Source organism: Bos grunniens, chromosome 11 (genome assembly GCF_055505025.1).
Source record: "Bos grunniens cultivar Pamir isolate PY7600 chromosome 11, Bosgru_T2T1.0, whole genome shotgun sequence".
NCBI classification, from domain to species: domain Eukaryota; kingdom Metazoa; phylum Chordata; class Mammalia; order Artiodactyla; family Bovidae; genus Bos; species Bos grunniens.
The window spans coordinates 13,356,997-13,373,116 of NC_141175.1; the positions used below are offsets into that span (position 1 = coordinate 13,356,997).

At 46.4% G+C, this 16,120-nt stretch overlaps 1 protein-coding gene across 5 annotated transcripts in view; it reads left to right on the forward strand.

Moving 5' to 3' along the window:
• Positions 1-5,057: 5,057 nt before the first annotated feature.
• Positions 5,058-16,120, forward strand: part of STRBP (spermatid perinuclear RNA binding protein) — a 199,131-nt gene continuing 188,068 nt past the window's right edge. For 3 of the 5 annotated variants that reach the window (XM_086325341.1, XM_086325335.1, XM_086325346.1), the window contains exon 1: positions 5,058-5,537. The gene's annotated coding sequence lies outside the window, so the exon portion shown is untranslated. Of the gene's footprint in view, positions 5,538-10,880; positions 10,994-16,120 lie in introns of all 5 variants that reach the window. The other 2 variants (XM_086325336.1, XM_086325349.1) reach the window with 1 other exon arrangement.

Consider the following 16,120-nt stretch of genomic DNA (forward strand, 5'->3'; position numbering starts at 1 on the left):
ACCATCAAAGAAATGAAACACTGACGCATGCTACAACATGGATGACCCTAGAAAACATGGTTCCACATGAAAGAAGCAGGATACTAAAGACCCTGTGTATTCATCTGCTGCTGCTGCTAAGTCACTTCAGTCGTGTCCGACTCTGTGCAACCCCACAGACGGCAGCCCACCAGGCTCCCCCATCCCTGGGATTCTCCAGGCAAGAACACTGGAGTGGGTTGCCATTTCCTTCTCCAATGCATGAAAGTGAAAGTGAAATCGTTCAGTCGTGTCCAACTCTTTGCGACCCCGTGGACTGCAGCCTACCAGGCTCCTCCGCCCATAGGATTTTCCAGGCAAGAGTACTGAAATTGGGTGCCACTGCCTTCTCCGATTCATTTGCTAGGGCTGCTGTAACAAAATAGCACAGGATGGGTGGTTTAAACAACAGAAATATATTGCCTCCCAGTTCTGGAGGGAGGCTCGAAGCCCAAGATCAAGGGGTCAGCAGTTTTGCTTTCTTCTGAGGGAATCTGTTCATGCCCCTCCTAGCTTTTAGTGGTTTGCTGGCAATCTGCCGTATTCCTGGGCTTGTAGGTACATCACCTCAATCTCTGCCTTCATCTTCACATAACCATCTCCCTTTATCCAAATTTCCCCCCTTTAAAAAAAAAATGTCTGTATGTATGTTTGCATTTGGCTGCACTGGCTCTTAGTTGCAGCAAGTGGGATCTAGTTCCCCGACCAGGGATGGAACCTGGACCCCCTGCACTGGAAGCTCGGAGTCTTAACCACTGGATCACCAGGGAGGTCCCTAAATTTCCCCATTTTATAAGGACACCAGTCACTAGTCCACCCTCAAGACCTCACTTTGACTAATTACATTTGCAACAACCCTCTTTCCAAACAGGGTCACATTCTGAGGTCCTGAGCGTTAGGACTTCAATGTGTGTTGAGGGAAGGGGACACAATTCAACCCATTAATACCACATACTGTATGATTCCATTAATACGAAATGTCTGGAATAGGTAAGCCCGTGGAGACAGAAAGTAGATTAGTGGTTGCCAGGGACTGGGAGAAAGAAGGAGTTTGGAATGACTGCTAATGGATACAGGGTTTATTTTTGAAAGTGTTCTGAAATTAGATAGTGGTGGTACTTGCACAAGCCTGTGAATATACTAAAAACTAATGAACTGTACATTTTAAATGGATGAACTGTATGGTATGTGAATTATATCTCGAAAGAGCTAGTTTTGGGGGCGTTTTTTTTTTTTTTTTGGCTGAACCCATGCCTCCTGCAGTGGAAGTATGGAGTCCTAACCACAGACCACCAAGGAATTCCACCCCCTCAAAAAAATGTTTTTTTGTTTTAAAAGAAAACGTGTAATGCCGGCCACTCTTCTGCCTTGTTGAGATTCTGCAGCTCCTGTGTTTTAATGCAAGTGAAAGTGTTTGGGAAACTCTGCAAAGATAAAATACAGTTGTAACCCTTAGTCTTTAAATTTTTAAATGCCTTTGGTATTTGTTAAGTGCATTCCACTCTGCATGGTGGATTCCCTATTAATTCCAAAGCTTTCTAATGCAATAAAGAGAATTCCAGCTCTCCTTAACAGCTGACTCTTAGCAGTTGCTGCAAGTTCACTGTCACATCATTGAGAAAAACATCTTTCCCAGACCTGCCCTGGGATGACCACGGAACGGTCATCCTTGAACGGATGTCTCTCTTACCGCTGAGTTTACCTCAGGGAAGCCTCTGGAAAGCACCTTCCAACCTCTGCATTTTCAGAGACTAGTTCTTTTTTCCCCCTTTGCATCTGTGCTTTTGCCCTCCAACAGGAGCATAGCTATTTCTTCCCCTAGAGGCCAGATAAAATTTCATGAAACAGTTGGGATTTCAGCGGCTAACAGAAACATGTCTTGTCCTCTGAGATGCCTTCGTGCATCCCTGCCCTCCTCCCAACCCCTAGGGGTTGCTGCCCAGACCCTTGGCATCTCTTAGGGCTCAAGCCTTAGGGACCACTGTGTCAGCGGCCAGCCATCAGCTGCCTCTGGCCACAGGAAGTGTGTATCCTCCTCTTATTCATGACCTTGGCTGTGTACTTCATGCCTGCTGTAGGGTGAACTGTCTGAGTTGCAGGTCTCTCAGGCAGCCTGTCTCCTGTGGTGTGAGGAATCTCTGGCACGAAGTGCATATAGATTAGTAGGTTGTAGGTAAACAGTGCAGCCTCAGAATCTGATTTGGCCAAACTTAATTTACAATCCCTCCAGAAACTCCAATACTTTGGCCACCTCATGCAAAGACTTGACTCATTGGAAAAGACTCTGATGCTGGGAGGGATTGGGGGCAGGAGGAGAAGGGGACGACAGAGGATGAGATGGCTAGATTGCATCACCGACTTGATGGACGTGAGTCTGAGTGAACTCCGGGAGTTGGTGATGGACAGGGAGGCCTGGTGTGCTGCAATTCATGGGGTCTCAGAGTTGGACACGACTGAGTGACTGAACTGAACTGAATTTACAATCCCTCCAATGTCCTCTTCTATCTACCTGTTAGATTTTACACTTTGGGGCCATTTCAAACTGGGTCCCCTTTCTAGCTCTCCAGCCCCTTGCTGTGTGTCTTTGGCTGTGTTGCCTAGCCTCTCTGGGCCTCTGTTCCTTCAAATCTGAAAGGAATGTAATGATCCTATTCTCATAAGGCTGTGATGACAATGGAATGATGTTTTTCTGATACATACTGAGAGCCTGACTTAATGTTGGTGCACTCTCTCTCTTCCTCTTCTCTCTCTCCGCCCCCAGGAAAGATAAGGTTGCCCTGACTGAGGTCTGAGACACAGTTGGAAAGAGTGCCACCGTCAGAGTCACACACCCATCACGTGAAGCCCCAGCTCTGGTTGCTGACTCTGGTTGCGACTCTGGACTGACCCCTCTAGCCCATATCTCCCCACGTCACTGGGGCTGGAGCAGGGAGTCCTGAGGGGCACCTGGGATCGTGGATAAGAAGCAGCTGAGAAGCCTGTTAGGGGCTGTCTGGCTGGGACACTCTGTTGTCACAACAGCCCTCCCGGAAATCATGTGACCTGACACCCTTCACACCCACCCAGGCTGCTCCCCCTTATAGGAGGACTCCATATTCAGCTCCATTTATCAGGGCCTGGGCAGTTTCCTGGCTCTTGGGAGGGTGGACTCCAGGCCCCTCTCTGCAGCCTCCTTTGTTCCCCTGTCTCACCATCCCCCCAGCATGGGGTGGCTTGGAGGAACCCTCAGCCAGCTGGGTCTCTATTCTGGCCCAGCTGGTGGGAACATGGTGCTCATGAGGGGCCAGAGAAGGTCTCCCACTCATGCCCCACTCGGCCACTTAGAGCTGCAGGGCCCTGGGCAAGTCCCTTAGGTCCTCTGTGGTTGGGAGCCTGCTCCAGATGTTGGTGATAGTCACAGCCCCTCCCTCATAGGTGGCCATGTGGATTAAATGTCATAACATATAAAGAATTTAGATCAGAGTCTAGCACATAGTAAGCACTCGATGAATTATTGTTGCTTATTCACTCAATTATTCACTCAATGGACACCTCCACTCTGCTGGGTGCTAGGGACGCAGATGAACCAGAGGGAGACCCTTCCTTCACAGGGCCCCCTGGGTCAGGCAGATGGGACCCGGGGCCACTACTGGACTCAGTGATAACACAGGGTTGGTGCTGGGGGAACTACACACGTGATGAGGAGAGTGGGGCTGTACAGAGAGGCACTGACTCCCCTGGGGTGGGTCAGGAAAAGCCTCCTCCGGAGGCCCTTTGGCTGGGCCATGTTGGGGGCGCAGGGATTCCCCTGCTGGTGGGAGAGGCCCAGAAGGGGGCAGTCCAGGTGTGGGACTGGCACAGGCAAAGGTGCAAAGGCAGGGAGAGCAGAGCCCACGTCTGGAGGCAAAGATGCTCACTGCCCACCCCGCCCCTCCCGCTCACCTGGAGCCTGCCCGTGGGGGTTCTGCTGTAAGAAGCTGTGCGACCAGGAGCTGGCCACAGGTGCCCAGGGCAAATACCCCAGCACTGCCCTCAGTCAAGATGAAGGGGCGATGGCAGGCACTTACCCAGTGTCCTGGCCCCTTGGGGTGGCTGCAACTCTTAAGCGGTGTTTCTTCCCCCTTCCCAGAAGTTCCCGGAGGGACGGAGCCCTGCTTCTGAAGGCATCTTGTATGACACTCACCTCCCACATGCACAGTTAGGACCCCAATCCTTTTCTCAGAGGCTGCTTCCCCGGGACCCCAGCCTAAGACATCTAGCCGGGTAAGAGCTGACCGGACAGGGGGTTTGTCCAGAACCCTCTGTCCTCCAGCATTCTGGCCACTTGATTGGTTCTCCTGACAGTTACTGAGCATTTGGTCATGGCCGGCTCCCGGAAGACACTTAGGGAGATTCAAGAAGTGGAGCCAAGAGTCCCTTGAGATGCTATCTGAGGAGGCAAGACAGCTGCGGGGGCGGAGGGTGGGGGGGTGGGAGGGGGAGGGCCGAAAGAACTGCAAGGTCTGAGAAAGGTAGAGTTCATTTAGGGAAGAGCAGGCAGGTGGGTGCTTTGGATTCCAGGGTGGTGCTATAGAGAGGAGGCGATGAAAGCTGAAAGGGCGCGGAGGGCTGGGCCGGCGTGTGGCCGCGGAAGCCGGAGATGCCCCAGCCTCTAAGAGACTGGCAACAGGGAGCCACGGAAGACAGAGGCTGGGGGATGGGGCGCTCTCTGTTAGAAGAAGCCCTCGGGCTCCGGGCAGGGTGGCAGGGAGGGGGCAGGCCGGGAAGAGGCTGCGGAGCAGGGTGGGCTCGTGCTGTTGTCAGCCAGCCCGGCTCCAGCCGGACCTGCCCCCCAAACTCAGGAGGGCCATCTTTTCATAAAACCGCGGAAAGCTTCCTGCTTTCCCACCCTTCCTTTCAGACCTGTTTCCTGCTTGGCCTCCAAACTTATTCCCATTCCTCCCACCTTCTCCCATTATCTCTGACTTCAGAATGTTTGCTTTGGCTCCTCGGCCTCCTGCCCGTTCTCTCCTGCGGTAGGCGGTGGATACTCAGCAAAAAAAAAAAAAAAAACAAAACGCCCCTTCCTGCAAGCCGGCCTAGACTCACCGGGGCAGGATTGTCTTCTTTCTACTTTAAGTAAACGGAATTGGCGCAACCTTGGCCTTGGAAGACAGATTCTGTCTTCTAACAACTTTCCTTCAAAACCACAAATGCATTTTGTCTCGATTTGAGGTGGTTCTTGCCTCTCGTTCTCAGCAACCTCAGGGCAAGCGCAAAGGGGCATCTGGCAGCCTTGAGATTTCACAGTGGATGCTGTGCTCTTGTGCAAAGTCGATTTCTCTCCACACCAGGCCGAGAGGGCAGAGATAGCACAATTCTCTGCCCATCCAATAAACATCTATGAGCCAGGCCTTGAGCTGGGTGTCCGAGGATAAAACATCTGCTCCCCAGGCGCCTGTGGCCTTGAGAGGGAGATGGACAGAGAGACTGGACACAGAAAGAGGTACAAGCAACTGTGGGGTCCACACTGACCTCGTACCTGTGGAGCACCAAGCTATGTAAGTTACCGAACCTCCCTCTGCCTCAGTTTCCTCTGAAAGGAGGTTATGAGGTTCCTTTCCTTAGAGAGAGGATTTAAGGTGAGACAGGTGGCTCAGACGGTAAAGAAGCCATCTACGATGCAGGAGACCCAGGTTCGATCCCTGGGTCAGGAATATCCCCTGGAGAAGGAAATGGCAACCCACTCCAGTATTCTTGCCTGGGAAATCCCATGGACAGAGGAACCTGGTGGGCTACAGTCCACGAGATCGCAGAGTTGGACACGACTGAGTGACTAACACTCAGATATGATCTAGAAATGCTTGTGCTGTACCAGACATGTGGATGGTGTCTCTGGGGTGGAGGGGAGCCACAGGAAGTTTCTCTTCCCAGATTTTACTTCTTCTGATGAGACTGGAGCCCAGCCCTGGACCTCTGCCCTCCTGGTGGGGACCTTAGCCCTATTCCTCAACCCCACCAGACTCTCCCCTTTTGTGACCCTCCTATTTGTCCAGTACCTTGCCAAGACCGGACCTGGGCTAAGCTCCCAGGCCCCTCTGATACTTTGCCGGAATGACCTTGAACCATAACTTAACCTTGTCAAAGCTCAGTTTGCTTATCTCTCATACCCATCCCAGAGGGTAGATGTAGGAGCGGCATAGGTACCAGGTAAGGGGATAAGTTGGCGCTCAGACAAGGATTGGTTTGAGATGGGGCATAGCCCCTTCCATACTAGCTCTGTGGCCTTGGGCAACTCACCCTACTTCTTTGAGAGTTTCATCCATGCTTGGGAGAATGGGGATTCGTGTAAGGAGCTGAGTAAGGACTCAGTAAAGGACAGCTATGGTTATTATTATTATGCAGAAAATAAAGGCGACCAGCCAGTGAAGCACCTGGCAGAATGCCTAACACATAATAAGATACTTAGCACATAAATGCTATGGTTGTGTTCGACCCCTGACTTTGTGCAGGTGCTTGGTGAAGGGCTTGAGGACCAGACGTCTTGCTTATTATGCAGACATCAATGCAACCTAAAGCTGAACTCCAAAGCATGGGCAGACCAGTGGTCAGAGCAAGGCAAGCCCACAGGATGCTGGGAATGTGGGGAGAACCAAGAGATTAGTGAGCCAAGCATGAAGAAGAGAGTGAGGCCGGTTGAATGGGAGAGCCCCCATGAAAGCCCAAGGGTGGGGCTTTGAGGGCTGCTGGGCTTTAGGCACCCAAATACCAGTCAGATCTATTTAAAGTACCAGGGGCTGAGCACTTGCTTTGGAGATGCCTTAAGCTTCCCCGGCTGATGAACCACTTCCCAGTACACTTTGGCAGTGTTGCATGATACGCGTGTCTCATGCAAGAAGAACTGAAAGCTGAGTGTGAGCTGGGGAACCCAGAAGCCAGCAGAGATCATGGCAGCCTTCCTGGAAGAGCTGTCCTCATAGAATGAGCAGTGTTTGCTGGGAGTAGAGAGGGCAGGATCTGGAGGGAGAACGGCACAAAGGCAGGACCACAAAAGTTGCTGCAGGGGAAAGAGCAAGGAGATGAATCTCCTTTAAAAAGTGTAATACAATTTAGAATGGTACACTTTTATCATAGGGCATTTAGCAAGGGAGAAATAAAAAGATACAATTAAGAAAAGGAGTCAATTAAAAAACCTTCAGTAGTCTCACTTCCCAGAGGTGCTAACATTTTGTGTGCTTTTTTCTGCTGTTTCTCTATGCGTGTATATTACCGATGTTTTTCTTTCTTTTTTTTTTTTTTTAAAGAAAAATGGACTAATATAATACATACTGTTTGTGACCTGCTTTTAAAAATGCATCATGAACCATGTTCCCTGTCATTAAATATTCTTCTTCACCACTATTTAATGGCCTTATCATATTCTCTCATATGAATGAAACATAATTTATTTAAGTAATTTTCTATTCTTGGGTATTGAAGTGGTTTCCAACTTTTCAATATCATAAGCATCTTCTAAATGAACATCCTTGTGGCTGAAACTCTGTGCATGTCCCTTAATTATATCCTTGGGATACATTTCTAGAAAAGGAATTGCTTGGATAAAGGGATGCAGATTTTAAAGAATTCTAATGCGTATTGTCAAATCGCTCCCTGGAAACCTTGTACCGATTTATAGTCTTGCTAGGAGAATATAAGGGGGCCATTCTAGCATTTCCACTAACATTGATGATTTTTTTTGTGTGTGTGAGTTTGATAAATTCAAGATACTCATGGATCCAAGTTTCTTGAGATGTAAGATGGCAGTGATAATAATGGTATCTATCGTGGATTTGTTGCGATAGTCAAAGCACCTAGTAGACAGAAAATGCTTGAGAAGAAAACGTATCTGAGACTTCCCTGGTGGCTCAGTGGTTAAAACTTCACCTGCCAATGCAGGGGGCTGCAGATCGCATCCCTGGTCAGGGAGCTAAGACAGCACAGGCTTCCTGCCCTCCCCCTCAAAAAAACACAAAACATAAAATAGAAGCCATATTGTAACAAATTCAATAAAGACTTCAAAAAAAAAAAAAAAAGAAAGAAAGAACACACAACTCACACAGTGGTTAGTGATTCTTGTCACTTGATTATCCCTGGAATGAGGAAGCCCTGTGAGTCAAGGTTGAGAAGACAACTTGGAAGCCAGCTTTGGAACTGACTCTGTTTATCTTCCCTTTAACTACAAAATTCGTATATGCTTGTAAGAAGCAAAACAACCCACAGCTGGGATGATATTAAAAAAAGTGAAAGTACTCCTTCCTTTCCCCACAATTCTCTCCCCAGAGATTAGATGTATAGCCCCTAGATCTTCTCTCAGACCTTTATAAACTCTGTGTGTGTGTGTGTGTGTGTGTGTGTGTAATTTGTTGTTGTTTTGCAAAATGGAATCCTACATAGGATTTCACTGTCATCTCATGATGGACAGCTCTACCTTACACTTTTAAACTTTTGTTTGGATTCCACGGCTGGGTAAGTCATGATTTGCTTATCTTTCTCCCTAACAATGCAATAACAGCTCATCCTCACATGCGTATCCTTGCATGACTGAGCAGGTATCTCTCTAGTCTGGGTTCCTGGCAGTGGGATGGGAGGTCAAAGTGCTTAGACATTGTCACACTGTCAAGATGCTCTTTTAACTCTAAAAGTTCTGAAAGAAACCTGAAGTGAAGCTGGAATCTGTCTCCAGCACCAGCTTCTGGCTGTCCTCTGCCTTGAAGCAAACCACAAAGGAATGTTTCTCTTGTTAATTAACTGGGGTTCTTATTAAACACCTTCCCAGCTAGCCAACCGCTCTGACCCAGCCATTCCTGGGAGACATCCTGATGAGAAGTTTCGTGTTTTAATTTATACATCTTCGATGACAGCTTTTGTGTCAGAGTATGCGCTCTATAACCAAATATTAAATGATCAGAGAGACACTGTTCTTCAACAGCAAACACATGTGAAGCCCAGACTGTCTGCCAGACTCCTGGGGAGGGAGGTGTGGGCACTAAGTCTTGGCCCCTAAGGATGCAGAGTGCAGTGGAGGGGCTGGGGGCTCAGGTCAAGGATGACGACAAGGTGTGGTCGTTGGATCATGGGGGCACAGGGGAGAGAACAAACTGCTCTCTCTTTGGGGAATATGGAAAGTGGACGTTCAGCTGGATCTCAAAGGCTCAGGAGGCCTTTGCCAGGTGAGAAAGAGAGAAGGGATTCCGGGCAAGGGGAGCAGTGGTGGATAAAGGCCCTCCTTTTGTAATTTGAATAGGAAGCTGCAAAGTGGAGTCTGATGTGGTTAGGAGATTAGTTGTAGGGTCAGGGAGGTAGGGTGTGGGGGTTGTCCATTGGAGAAGAGTCTGGAAAGGAAGACTGAGGCAAAACCACAAGGAGCCGCAAATTCAGGTCGAGGGGCTTACACTTTATCCTGGAAGAGATAGTGAGCCACTGAAGGTTTTAGGCAGGGCTGACACCATTAGACCTGTGTTTTATTTATTTGTTTTTATTTATTTATTTTAAGAAGTTCTTTATTTTAGTCTATGCAGCATGTGGGAACTTTATTCCCCAACCTGGGATCGAACCCCTGTTCCCTGCAGTAGAAGGGTGGAGTCTTAACCGCTGAACCACCAGGGAAGTCCCAAACTCGTGCTTTATTTTTTATAATTACCAGCTTGATTTTTGTATTCATTACACCCCTATTTTATTTTTTAAGTCATTTTATCACCAAAACCATTTCTTGTCACAGCTTGTAACGTGTAACATGTAACCTTATGATGTTTCAGTTCAATTCAGTTCAGTCACTCAGTCGTGTCCGACTCTTTGCGACCCCATGAATTGCAGCACGCCAGGCCTCCCTGTCCATCACCAACTCCCGGAGTTCACTCAAACTCACGTCCATCGAGTCGGTGATGCCATCCAGCCATCTCATCCTCTGTCATCCCCTTCTCCTCCTGCCCCCAATCCCTCCCAGCATCAGAGTCTTTTCCAAGGAGTCAACTCTTTGCATGAGGTGGCCAAAGTACTGGAGTTTCAGCTTTAGCATCATTCCTTCCAAAGAAATCCCAGGGCTGATCTCCTTCAGAATGGACTGGTTGGATCTCCTTGCAGTCCAAGGGACTCTCAAGAGTCTTCTCCAACACCACAGTTCAAAAGCATCAATTCTTCGGCGCTCAGCCTTCTTCACAGTCCAACTCTCACATCCATACATGACCACTGGAAAAACCATGTGATGTTTAGTTTCATGCTTTCTGAAATGGTGTCCTTTAACTCGCTTCATTGCTCGTTATGCTCTGGGATTTGTCCTTGTTGTGTAGCTGTGGTTCCTTCCTTTTCTACAATGTGTGATACTCCTGGCATGAAGTACTATCTATCTACCAGGTTTATCATACTCCCAGTGCCCAGGTGAGCTTTTGTGAATGAGGCTACTGTTTATAAAAGCTGCATCACTGCTGCTGTTTTGAGCAGGGTTTCTGAGGACGACTCAAGAAGGCTCTGTGCGCCACCCCCACCCCAACCACCACTTAAAATACCCTAGCCCAGACCTATGTTTTAGAAAGATCACTCTGGTGATATATGGAGAGTGACTCACCAGAGGGAGTCAAAAAACCTAGAGGGAGAAAAGACCAGTAAGGTTTTTTGTGTGTTTTTTTTAAATATTCATTTTTTAAAATTATTATTTATTTATTTATTTATTATGCAGGAGACCCAGGTTCAATCCCTGGGTCAGGAAGATCCCCTGGAGAAGGGAATGGCAACCCACTCCAGTATTCTTTCCTGAGAATTTCATGGACAGAGGAACCTGATGGGCTACAGTCCATGAGGTCACAAAGAGTCGGACGCTACTGAGCAAGTAGCACTGCTTAAATATTCATTTATTTATTTGGCTGTGCCAGGTCTTAGTTGCAGCATGTGGGATCTAGTTCCCTGACCAGGGATCAAACCTGGGACCCCTGCATTGGAAACTTGGAGTCCTAGCTGCTGGACCACCAGGGAAGTCCTAAGACCAGTAAGTTTTTAACTAAAGCTATTCATATTACTAAAATTCTTTTAAAATGTGAATTAAACAACAAAGATGATTTTTAAACCCTGTGCCTAGTTCTCTGGTAAGTGGTGGAGGAAGACCCACTACCTCCAGCCTCTGTCACCGCTAGTCGGATTGCAAAAATAAGACATACCATCAGTTCATTTCTTAGGTTCATTTGTAATCAAATGAGCAAAACTGAAAATAATAATGAGATGATATTTCACCTAATATTGGCAAGAGTGTCAAGAAACAGGTACTCCTTAAATATGGTAATGGCAGTATATGTTGAAACAGAGTTTAAGTTATGAGAAGCCTTTAAAAAAATAATATGTACCTTTTTATCTAAAAATTTTGCCTCCAGGAATTTATGCTAAAGATAATAAAAAAGAAAAAAACTTGAGAATAAAGGTATTTATTAATCTGTTATTTATTACCAGAGAAAATTGGGAGGACTTAAATGTCTAAATTAGGATAATTGTTAAGTAAATTATGGTTATAAATACATTTTTGCACATGTTAAAATCATGTTTTTAAATCAATACCTAATAACATGGGAAAATTACTGTTCTATAATGCATTTAAAAGCAGTATGTAAAGCTATATAGAGCATGATCCTATTTGGGTTCTCTAAATATGTGATCTGTTTCTAACTCTACCTGGAAAAAAATCTACAATATGATTAATTGTGGGTTTCTGACTAAATTTTATTTTCTTCTTTATTGTTATTATATTCTAAATTTTCTGTAGTCAGAATGTAGTACTTTAATAATTAGAAGAAGCCATGAAATTATTCTTTACAATTAAAAAAAAAGGGAAAGGAAACCCATGCAAGTAGATATAAATGACTAATAAAAAATAGCTAGCTCAACCTTGCTAGCTATTAAAAATGCAAATTAAAGCAGCTGTGTGATGCTGGTTTAACTGACCAACTTTAGAAGAAAAACCGCTAGTTCACAATATGTTTTGGCAACAGTTTGGTAAGAGAAACACTCATATACGGATAATTTGAGTGTAATTTGCTTCAGGCTTTCTGAAGAGCAGTTTGACAATATATATCAAAATTATTAACAGTATATAATTTCTCCATAGAGTTGATTTTGAAGATATGTATTTGTAGTCCTTGGATAGCTTAAGGAAATAATTGTGGAAGTGTGTATAGTATATAAGCAAGAAAGCCTATCACAGCACTTTTAAAATATATAATAATAAAGAGTTGTTTGTTTTAGTATTATATTTATAGATATGGAAACATGTATAACATATTGTTAAATTTTGGGCTCTCCAGGTGGCATTAGTGGTAAAGAACCTACTTGCCAATGTGGGAGACACAGGTTTGATGCCTGGGTCAGGAAAGATCCCCTGGAGGAGGGCATGGCAACCCATTCTAGTATTCTTGCCTGGAGAATCCCACGGACAGATAAGACTGGCAGGGTATGGTCTATAGGGTCGTGAAGAGTCAGATGTGACTGAGGCAATAAAATATAGATAAAAACCTGCCCTTGGTGTGGTCCCTTAAAAATTATATGTACATATATGTAATAATTAGGTATGGAAAAGCATCTGGAAGAATATACCCCAAAATGTTAATATTGGTCATATCCAGGCAGGTGGGATTATGGTAATTTTTAAATACCTTCAAGACTTCCCTGGCATTCCAGTGGTTAGGACTCTGTGCTCTCATGACTGAGGATCGTTCAGTCCCTGGTAGAGGGATTAAGATCCTGCAGGCCATGAGTAAGACCAAAAAAAAAAAACCCCAAATGACAACAAGTGAAAGTGAAAGTGTCTGACTCTTTGGGACCCCATGGACTAGAATTCTCCAGGCCAGAATACTGGAGTGGGTAGCCTTTTCCTTCTCCAGGGGATCTTCCCAACCCAGGGGTTGAATCCAGGTCTCCCACATTACAGGCAGATTCTTTACCCCTGAGCCACAAGGGAAGCCCAAGAATACTGGAGTGGGTAGCCTATCCCTTCTCCAGGGCATCTTCCCGACTCAGGAATCAAACTGGGGTCTCCTGCATTGCAGGTAGATTCTTTACCAATTGAGCTATCAACAAACAAAAACTTCAAAATAATTTAAAAACTTTTACAGATTTTGAAATACAAATTAAAAATTTAAAAATGTCCCAGCTAACAAGCAGGCTGAATGCTCAGAGCTAAGTGCTACCATGGGTTCTGCAGGGTCAGCCTCCAGAAATAGGCTACAGGAACCTCCCTGGATGAGTGAGAGCCCTGCTCTCTTAGTCCATGGAGGAAATGCTTCCAATTTGCCTCCTTCCCAGGGTGGTCCCAACCTGTAGTATGATGAGGACCCTGGTAGAGATCTCAACCTCAGGGCGGGGCCAGTGCTGGCTCCTGTCACCTAACCCCTGGGAACTGTTCCTCCCACTTTTCCCTGCTCCCCACCACTGAGTGTGTGTGCTGTGTACATGCTAAGTCACTTCAGTTGTGTCCGACTCTGCAACCCTGTGGACTGTAGCCCGCCAGGCTCCTCTGTCCATGGGTTTCTCCAGGCAAGGATACTGGAGTGGGTTGCCGTGCCCTCCTCCAGGGGATCTTCAAGCTTCTTTGAGTTTCTCAGATGAAACCTGCTTTTCCTTTCCAGAAGATCTTAACTGGAAGGGTCTCTGCTCCCTAAAATATTCTTCCCTCTCCCTTCCTACTTTTCCATCACCTGGAGGAGTCAACTCTGCTTCATGTTTCATCTGAAAAGTCATCTCCTACTTTTGTATATGATAGTTATATTTACTGTCTTGAGTGTGGTGATGGTTTATAAGTATCAATATATGTCAAAATGTAACAAATGTGTATTTTCAATATATGTGCAGTTATTACATATTAATTATACTTCAGCAAGCTGAAAAAAGTCATTTCCCAAGTAAGGTAGGTCTGAACTCCTTCTGTCCCCACCTCCAATACCCCAACTATATTAACCTTCTTTAGTCTGTACCATGAGTAGGAGTAAATGACTCACATTTTGCATGGTGATGAATGAATGATTGAGGGTAAAGGAGAGCCAACCTGTGTTCAGAGGATGGTGGAGACTCCAGGAGGGAGGAAGGGGCACAGTAGGGAATCTGGAGATGGCAAGTCCAGAGGTCTTACCTTACCAGAGGTAAGTCGGAGGTCAAGCCAGATCTGGGTGTCCCATCATTGAGGGTATGCCAGATAGTCTGCCTCAGCTTCCTCAGTCTGAAAATCGAGGAGAATTATAATATCAATAATGATAATATTAATGTTAAGCATTATTTTTGTTGATGTTTAAATGATTTAAGCACACAGCTTAGAACAGTGCCTGACCTATTGGAGATGCTAAGTGTTCTTATTGAGCCTTGTTTGGCTGTGAATAGCCCTGGTGATCGATAAGTCTGGGAGCCCCTGGTATAAACCTTTGGTCAATTTGGATTCAAGTTGAAGGCGGGTGACTTCAGGGGTCATCTCCTTTCCCTCAGAGACCCATCTCATCCTCTGTCCTCTTCCAGTCCACTGTTTGACAACCCCCATCCCTTCAACCTTCTCTGCAGTGCTTGGAACCCCTGCCAGTTTCTCTACGTGATCTTGCAAAGCTGTCTTTCTACAGCCTCCTCTCTCTTCACGACAGGGAGGCACATATGTTGCAGCTTATGCTTCTATTTAGAGTTGGGAATTTGAGAGGGTGCACACACGTAGACAAGAATTTGTGTGCATTCTAGTGTTGAATTGTGGGGTTGTGAACACACGGGTGTCTATGCACGTACATGTGCTTGCATGGACCCACATGGTTGTCCATTTACCCATTTTCATGGGCACATGAGCTCCCGAATGACTGGGTGAGCGCATGGATGGGTATGTGTTTGGAGTATATACACACACGCACTTGTGAGCAGACAAGGGTGCCCACGACCATGTGCTTGTTTGGTGTGGTGCAGTAGGATATATTCCACGTGCATCTGGGTTTGTGTGCATGTTTGCACATGTGTGCTTTTGTGTATCTGTGTGCATATGGTGTGAGCTTGCTTCTCCTTGCGCCCCAGGAGGCACCAAGGCAAGTGCAAACTACAAGGAACAAAGGAATAATCTGCATAATTTAGCCTTTGATCTCTGCCACCCCCAAGCCTCCTTTGCTCTCAGTCCAGCTGCCAAGCTGTTTCCTCAGCCCTGCAGATTCTTTGAGCTTTGTCTTCTGGAAGCCTCCACCTCTCCTCATCACCCCATGAGCGAAACAGGGATAGAAAAAGGTAGTGAGCATGTATTGATGCCTGTGGTGCACTAGGCACCTGATGCTTGACATGCATTCACAAATCTTTGCAGCAGCCCAGCAAAGTATAACCGTTTTTCCCATTTGACGTTTGAGGAAGCTAAGAACCAGGGGAATGAAGCCGTATCTCTAAGGGATGGAGCTATTCGAACTCAAAGCCCATACTCTTTCCCTCCACAAGATCGTCTCCCTGGTGCATGCCCAGGTCCTGAGAAGTTAAAGTCCAGCCAGAGCTCCTGGAGGAGGGGATATCCTGGGAGACACGGTCCGATGTGGAGGGAAAGGGAGGGTAGGCTGGGCATCAGTAGGGGCCCCAAAGGTTGGCACTTACTAGGTCAAGAGGGCAGAGTGGAGAAATTCAAGATGTCTGAGTGGTCCCTGGGTGGAGTGGGGGAGAGCCGAGGATGGAGCAATAGTGGAAAGATGAAAAAGCATCACCTTTTCCACTCCTGGTTTCCCTGGTGGCTCAGACAGTAAAGAATCTGCCTGCAATGCTGGAGACCCGGATTTGATCCCTGGGTTGGGAAGATCCCCTAGAGAAGGGAATGGCTACCCACTCCAGTATTCTTACCACGGACAGGGGAGCCTAGCGGGCTATATAGTCCACAGGGTCACAAAGAGTTGGACATGACTGTGAAGGCTACATCAAATGTCTCCATTTCTCAACTGGAAAATGTGTGTAGGAGACGGGTTTTAGGTCTTTACAAGCTCTTGTTAAAACTAGTATTTGTTGACTCTACCGTGCTAACTCATGTGACCTCATAATCATTTTATAAGACCTCATAATCATTTTATAAGACCTCATAATCATTTTATAAGACAGTTATCCCTATTGTTCCCATTTTACCGATAAGAACACTGAGTCTCAGAGG